The sequence below is a fragment of the Vulpes vulpes genome, chromosome 14, assembly GCF_048418805.1.
Source record: "Vulpes vulpes isolate BD-2025 chromosome 14, VulVul3, whole genome shotgun sequence".
In the NCBI taxonomy this organism is placed as follows: domain Eukaryota; kingdom Metazoa; phylum Chordata; class Mammalia; order Carnivora; family Canidae; genus Vulpes; species Vulpes vulpes.
Genome location: NC_132793.1, coordinates 2,807,130 through 2,815,152, shown reverse-complemented (window position 1 = coordinate 2,815,152; position 8,023 = coordinate 2,807,130). Strand labels below are relative to the sequence as shown.

Sequence of the window (8,023 nt, the reverse complement as noted above, 5' to 3'; positions counted from 1 at the left end):
TAAGTCTCCCACCCAGAGATCAGATTCTGGAGCCCGTGTCATCATTACTTGGCACCTCTGCTGAGTCCCACCTGCCCACCGTGGTTTGGCAGCCCTCTGAGGGAGGCCGATGCCCAGGGAGCCTGAGAAGGCGCCCCGACCACCGTGCATCTCTGGTGGCTGAGGGCTAGGGTCACCATCTGCAGGGCCAGCTGTGTCTGGCAGACGGGGCACAAGTGCCTTGAACTTGGCATGCACTCAATCACTATTTCCTTTCCCCTCCCACGTGCTGTTATAGAAATTTTAAGCATACAGAAGAGCAGACCGGATTTTACAGCGCAGGCCTGCGTGCGCCACGCAGATTCCTCCGCTTAGCTTCTACTATTGTCGTTTTACCACATATCCATCCATCTCTCCAGCCCCTCTCTCCAACCATCAAGCCATCCTATGCTTTTTCTGTATTACAAAGTCACTTCTAGACGTTGGTGCACATTTCCCTAAATTCAACACAGGTGCCATAACTAGATTTATTTAGATTTTTTCCTTTGAGGTAAAATTTGCATCAAGTTAAATGCACAGATTTCAAGTGAATCATCCCATGAGCTCTGACAAACGCATGCGTGTAAGTAACCCAAAGCCCCATCAAGATGCAGAGCATTCCCCTCACCATGGAAAGTTTCCTTCTGCCCATTACCCATCCTTTTCCACTCCCTACTCAGTCCCCAGAAGCAGCTGCTTTCTGGTTATTTTCCACCATAGACTGTTGCCTGTTCTAGAACTTCATACTGGATACTGTTTTCTGTAGACTTCTCTCACTCCGCACAGCGATTTTCGGGAGTCATTCAGGTCATGTGCCATGCTCTGTGCTATTAAATTACCAAGCACCAGTCATTGTATAGATAGACCCACACTGTTTATGCATCCTCCTGTTCCCTGACATTAGGATTATTTTTAGTTTTTGGCTATCGTGAGTAATATTCACAATATTGCTATAATGTGTGTCTTTCGTGGGCACACATTTTTATTTTTTCTTGGGAAAATACCTAGCCTGCTGAATTGCTAGGTCATGGTGTAGCTTCATTAGAGACACCGACCAACATGTGAGAGGCCCAGTTCTTCTGCACACACACCTGTCAACGTGCAATGTGGCTGCTCTTTTCCATGGAGGTCATCTTGAGAGGGTCTGCTCATTTCCCACTGGAGTTTCAGGTGTACCATAGACGGTTCGACGGTTCTGGACGTGACGCAGTGCTCATCCTAAGTGTACCCTCAATCCCTTCACTTGTTTCCCCCATCCCCCGAGCCCCCTCACCTCTGGTGACCATCAGTCTGTTCTCTATAGTTAAGAATCTGAGTTTTTTGTTTGTATATTTTTTCTTTGTTCATTTTTTTTGTTTCTTAAATGACACACAGGAGTGAGATTTTGTGGTATTTATACTCTGTAGATCCAACTGCATTGTTACATATGTCAGGGTTTCATTACTATGGTTGAGTAATATTCTTCTCTATCCATTCATCTATCAGTGGATGCTTAGGTTGCTTCCGTATCTTGGTATTGTAAATATTGCTCTAATAAACATAGGGATGCATATATTTTTTCAAACTAGTGTTTTCATTTTCTTTGGGTAAATACCCAGTAGTAGAATTACTGGATCATGTGGTAATTCTTTTTTAATTGTTTGAACACCCTCCATGCTGCTTTCCACAATGGCTGCACCAGTGTGCATTCCGACCAGCAGTGCATGAAGGTTCCTTTTTCTCCACATCCTCGCCAACACCTGTTGTTTCTTGTGTTTCTGGTCACAGTAAGTCTTGAAGTGAGGGGTAAATACTCCCTTTTGCTCTGATTTTTTGAGATTGCTTTGGAGATTCTAAATTCTTCCAGTCTGCACAGACATTTAAAAATAAGCTGGTCAGTTTCTCCAAAAAAATTCTTATAATATTGAGATTGTGTTGAATTTATAGATCAATTTGGAGAGAATTGATACCTTAACATTATCAAGTCTTCCAGTGTACATGCATACACTATGTATTTTCATTTACTTAAGATGTAATTATTTCTCTCAGCTATTGATAACTATTAGTACATATGTCTTATGCATTCTGTAAATTTATTTCTTTTTTTTATTATTTATGATAGTCACACACACACACACAGAGAGAGGCAGAGACACAGGCAGAGGGAGAAGCAGGCTCCATGCACCAGGAGCCCGATGTGGGACTAGATCCTGGGTCTCCAGGATTGCGCTCTGGACCAAAGGCAGGCGCCAAACCGCTGCACCACCCAGGGATCCCTGTAAATTTATTTCTAAATATTTTTCTATTGCAAATGGAATATAGTAAATTTATTTTTAAAAAAACTTAAACTTAATAGTCTAGTGATTTGCTGTTAAGTACAATTGACTTTTTTATATTGACCTGTCATCCTGTGGTTCTGCCGAATTGTCTTACTAGTTCTAATAGATTTTATCTGTAGATTCCTCAGGAGTTTCTCTGAAGCAGCCTTCCTTCTCTCACTCACCAGCCAGAAACTGTGGTCCGGTGCAGAATGGAGGTGGTGAGAATCCCTGCCTTGCTTCCCATCTGAGATGTGCTAGCATGACATAGGTCAGTTAGGTAGGACGTTAGCGGTAGGGTTTCTGGGATGCCCTTTAATAGATCACGGGGCTCTTTTCTCTTTCCGGTTGGTTGGTGGTTTTGAATCATAAATGAACCTTGAGCTTTGTCAAATGTTTTCTTCTTTATTGTACCGATAGGGTAAATTATGTGGCTTTGGAATATTAAGACATATTTGCGTTCCAGGGAAAAACTGCTCGTGGTTATGATGTGTCTCTGTGTATATATATATATTCCTGCATTCAGTGTGCTCATATTTGTTAAGGAATGTTAGGCCTGTATTCATGAGGGGTATGGGTCTGTAATGTTCTCTTTTTCCATTATCTTTATCAGGTTTCGATATCAGGATAGTGCTATCCTCATAACATTATTTGAGAATCATTCCTTCCTTCTCTATTTCCTATAAATGTTATGTACAAATTGTGCTATTTCTTCTTTAAATATTTGATAGAATTCATCAGTGAAACCATCTGGTCCCCAGGTTTACTTTGTACAAATGGTTTTGCTAACAAATGCAATTCCTTTCAAAGGCAGAGGTTTTTTCAGAGTATCTTTTCCATCGTGTTTCAGTTGTGCTAAATTTGCATTTTCAGGAGCTTTGTCCATTTCATCTAAGTTTTCAAATTTCATTCATACAAAGTTACTTGCAGTATTTTATGTTTTCTGCATAGACTCTGTAGAATACAGGGGTGGATGGTGTTCCGTTTATCTTTGATATTAGAAATGTGTGTGTGTCTCTCTCTTTCTGGATCAGTTTAGGTAGGGCCAAGTCAGTTTTGTTAATCTTTTCAAAGAACCCAGTCTTGGCACTGTTAAATTTCACTATTGCTTATCCGTTTCCTGTGTCCTGGGTTTTTATTATTATCCTTGTTACCGTAATCCCTCTACGTAGTGTTTTATCTTCCAGTTTCCCCAGGTGGAATGTTAGGTCATCGATTTTAGGCCTTTCTTCTTTTCTGTATAACCATGTAAGGCTATTCCTTTTCCTCAAGTACCACCTTAGCTGATAGGTTATATTTTCATTTCCATTTGATTTGGAATATTTTCTGTTTCCCTTGACCCACGGGTTAGAGGTGTATTAATTTCCAATCACTGCTTTTTTCTAGATATCTTATTGTTATTGATTTTTAATTTAATTCCATTGTAGTCAAAGAACATGCTCAATAATATCTCAGTACTTTTAAGTTAACTGATAGTTGATCTGTGGCCCAGCATAGGATCCATCTCGTGGAGCTCACCACATGCCCTGGCAAAGAATGTGCATCCTGTAGTTGTTAGGTGCAGTTTTCTATAAGATCAGTTAAGTCAAGGTGTTTGGTAATACCGCTCATATCTTCTGGTGTGCATTTATTTATTTGGATGGTTTTGTAATTCCCACACTGCACTGAACCCCTGCCCTGGGTATCATCTGTTGGACTCTGTGTGGGTTACTGCTGGTGAGTCTTGGGCAGATGTGTTCCAAGTGTTGACATAGCCCATTATACAAAGATCAAAAGCTCATATTCGTTAATATTGCCACTGACCTATTCAGAAAAATCATTAACTATTGAGAAACTGTAAAACTCAGGGTGAAGAATACAAGTTTTCCAAAATCTAATTCTGATACCAATTCCGTACACCTAAGTCTGAAATATGACAATTTGTCAGTCATTTTTTTACATTTTTAGGGTACGGTTCCATGAAAAGGCACTGGTTTAATTAGCAACTCACACAATCACATAAATGTATTTGCTTGAGACAGCCGTGCTTGCTGAGTGATGGATGTGTTCTGTAAGTACTTTCCATCACGCAAGACAGCAAAATGGTGTGTAATCAAGTTTGAGATATCATAAATTAATACCCCATAATTAACAATCTCTACTGCATTTTTTAAAGAACTTTTTTTTTTAAGCTGGGTACAGTATACTTTATTGATGGCACATGACAAGGTAGGGCTCCCCAAGTCCCTCCCCTTCCTCGGGGTCCAGAATGGAAATTGGAGGTCAGGAGATTCTCAGTGTGTTGGGAGCTTAAGTTGGGGCAGGGACTCCCCAGCAGCTGAGGGCCTCGCTCTTCCTCTTGTTCTTTCTGGGGCTGGTGGTCCTGGAGGCTCTTACTCTTTGGAGGCCATGTGGACCATGAGGTCTACCACCTGGTTGCTATAGCTGAATTCATTGTCATACCAGGAAATGAGCTTGACCAAGTGGTCATTGAGGGCAATGCTAGCCCCAGCGTCGAAGGTGGAAGAGTGGGTGTCACTGTTGAAGTCGCAGGAATCAACCTGGTCCTCAGTGTAGCCCAGGATGCCTTTGAGGGGGCCCTCTGATGCCTGCTTCACCACCTTCTTGATGTCATCATATTTGGCAGCTTTCTCCAGGCAACAGGTCAGATCCACAACTGACATATTGGGAGTAGGGACAGAAGGCCATGCCAGTGAGCTTCCCATTCAGCTCAGGGATGACTTTGCCCACAGCTTGGCAGCACCAGTGGAAGCAGGGATGATGTTCTGGGCAGTCCCTCGGCCGTCACGCCACAGCTTCCCAAAGGGGCCGTCCATGGTCTTCTGGGTGGCAGTGATGGCATGGACGGTGGTCATGAGGCCCTCCACTATGCCAAAGTGGTCATGGATGACTTTAGCCAGAGGAGCCAAGCAGTTGGTCATACAGGAGGCATTGCTGACAATCTTGAGGGAGTTGTCATACTTCTTGTGGTTCACACCCATCACAAACATGGGGCATCAGCAGAAAGAGCAGAGATGATGACCCTCTTGGCCCTGCCCTTCAAGTGATCCCCAGCCTTCTCCATGGTGGTGAAGACCCCAGTGGACTCCACAACATACTCAGCACCAGTATCACCCCATTTGATGTTGGCGGGATCTTGCTCCTGGAAGATGGAGATGGACTTCCCATTGATGACAAGTTTCCTGTTCTCAGCCTTGACCCTCCTGTGGAATTTGCTGTGGGTAGAATCATGCTGGAACATGTACACCATGTAGTTGAGGTCAATGAAGGGGTCACTGATGGCGACAATATTCATTTTGCCAGAGTTAAAAGCAGCCCTGGTGACCAGGTGCCCAATATGGCCAAATCTGTTCACTCCGACCTTCACCATCATGTCTTAGGGACACGGCTGGCGCTGCACCAGAAGATGCGGCTGTCTGCGAATGGGGAGGAGCCTAGAACTTTTTTTAAAAAAGATATACTTAATTTATAGAGAGTGAGTAGGGGGAGAGGCAGAGGGAGAGAATCTCAAGCAGACCTCCCACAGACTGTGGAGCCCAACGCGGGGCTCGTTCCCACAACCCTGAGGTCATGACCTGAGCTGAAACCAAGAGTCAGATGCCTAACCAACCAAGCCACGCAGGCGCCTCTAAAGAACATTTCAAATGAAACCGGCCTGTATGTGCTGGTGAACCGTGAGTGTGTGGCCGTGAGGCGTGATTGCTGGCAGCTGGCAGCGCCCAGACCAGGTGGGGCTCCCGCTGCACCAGCACCAATGTCCTTGCAGAAAAAATGGGTTTGCCTTTTCAGGTCATCTCGTGGACCCCCCAAGGGAGAGAGGTCCGTGGGCTGTCATTTGAGAACCATTGAATTAAGGGATTATTTCAATAATCTACTTTCTAGAAATCCACCATTTCTCTCCTCTGGAACCCTGACTCTGCCCCAGTTTACTCTCAGCTGATCCTCAGTTAAGAGTTTCAAAGAGAGTCTTTCCACTGCAGAAGTGAGAGGGGATCAGCTTGTTGGGGGACAGCCCATTCACACAGAAGAAGTCATGTGCTGTTTCTAGGGATGCAGATGCTCCCTCAACACTGGACAGTTGGCAGCTTACAGGCAGCCCACGCTGACAGCTCGGGGCGCACCCCAGTGCTGGGCACCCACGGCACGCAGCGATCGGCGGCCAGCAGCGGTGAAGGGGCCTCTGCTAGGTCCGGGTCCCTTGGGGTGAACTTAGCCTGTCTTGGCTTTCCCACCTTGGGTTCCGTGAGCAGAATAAGTGGAGATGTGAGGAGGTCCTGGGGGCCTGTAGCGAGGCTGCTCCGAGTGGCCTAGTGGAGGAGTCCATGAGCTGCGGGTTCCAGTCTTGGCCTCACTCACCAATAGTGTGACCTCATGTACCTCATGCACATCGTTCTCCTCTCAGAGCCTCCTCTCCCTCCTCTGCAATACCAGGGCGTAAATACTCACCTTGCACAACATTGTGAACCTTAAGCATGCAAAGCATATGGAATATCCAGCATAAAACCCGCTTCATGTTAAACAGTCAAGACCTGTTGGTTATTCTTGCTGGTTTATATTGGCAAAGTGACCAGGAGCCTGGACGTTGGATGCACACAGGGTTTGTACCAAATCTTCTTTATTTATTAAGTCTATGACTTTAGGGAAGTTGCTTAATTTACTTGAACCCCACTGTTCTAATTGGTAAAATGAGGCATAATTGTACCCGTTACATGAAATTGCTGTGAGGGTTGAAGGGTAGCATTCTGGAATGCTTACGACAGGGCCGGTCCATAGCTAGAGCCGTGCAAATGTTAGAGGTTGCTGTTACTAGTGGCATGAAACCATCATTGTGCTCCCATGACCAGCAGTCCCTGTTGGGCCCAGACTCTCCTCTGGTTTTGGCGCTGGAAGTCTGGGGGCCTGGGAAAGCACTCCACTGACCCAGAGTGGGGCCCCCGGGCCACGGTCAGGAGTCCCTTCGCTGTGGTGCCCACGTCCTGTTCTCACAAGCCACGCTGAGTCCCCTGGAGTTCCTGCAGCGGGGCCAGCACGCGCCCTGCGTGCACCCCTCATGCACCATGACAAGGCTTTCCATTCACCCCGGGGCCCCTTCCAGGGAGCTGGTCATTCGGCACAAGTGGAAGCAAACATTTCATCACAGCAGGAACATTTTAGTGTGCTAAAGCCTGCAAGGGAGTCCCCATTTCTGCTCTGCTCTGGAAGCACCGCCATTCGGAGGAGGCCACACAGCTGTTAGGCTCGCTCTTGCAAACCAATCATTTCTAAATAGAGCAATACCACAATCTTAATTTTCCACTCAATGGTGAAAGCAGTCATATTATTCAAAATTATTCATCAGCACTTAGTAATTCACATTCTAGAGCAATCTCGGAGTGCTTTAATGTATATATTACAGGCGAGATTTATGGTGGGAATTACAGTATGGCAAATCATTCTTTAAAATGGTGCTTAAATCACACAAGTTTAAAATACTAATTATGTAAAATACATTCTGAATTTTTAATTTCTACCTTTGTTGAACAATATTCTCATTACCAGCTTTGGGGATGGGGTAGCCGTACCTTCAGCAGCACTCCCTCTGAACCCATCCGTAAGGCAGACAACCTAGTGTTTTCACAACGTTGTGTGTGCCCCAATGCCTGCATTTTGGGAAAAAAAAAATAAGAAAAGTGAATAATGATCATCTAAAAGTCACAATCATTGCAAGA

The 8,023-nt window shown here is 44.9% G+C and overlaps 1 pseudogene; it reads right to left on the bottom strand.

Annotated features, from left to right (window-relative positions):
• Window positions 1-4,593: 4,593 nt before the first annotated feature.
• Window positions 4,594-5,685, bottom strand: LOC112932210 (glyceraldehyde-3-phosphate dehydrogenase-like; annotated as a pseudogene).
• Between the last annotated feature and the right edge of the window lie 2,338 nt (window positions 5,686-8,023).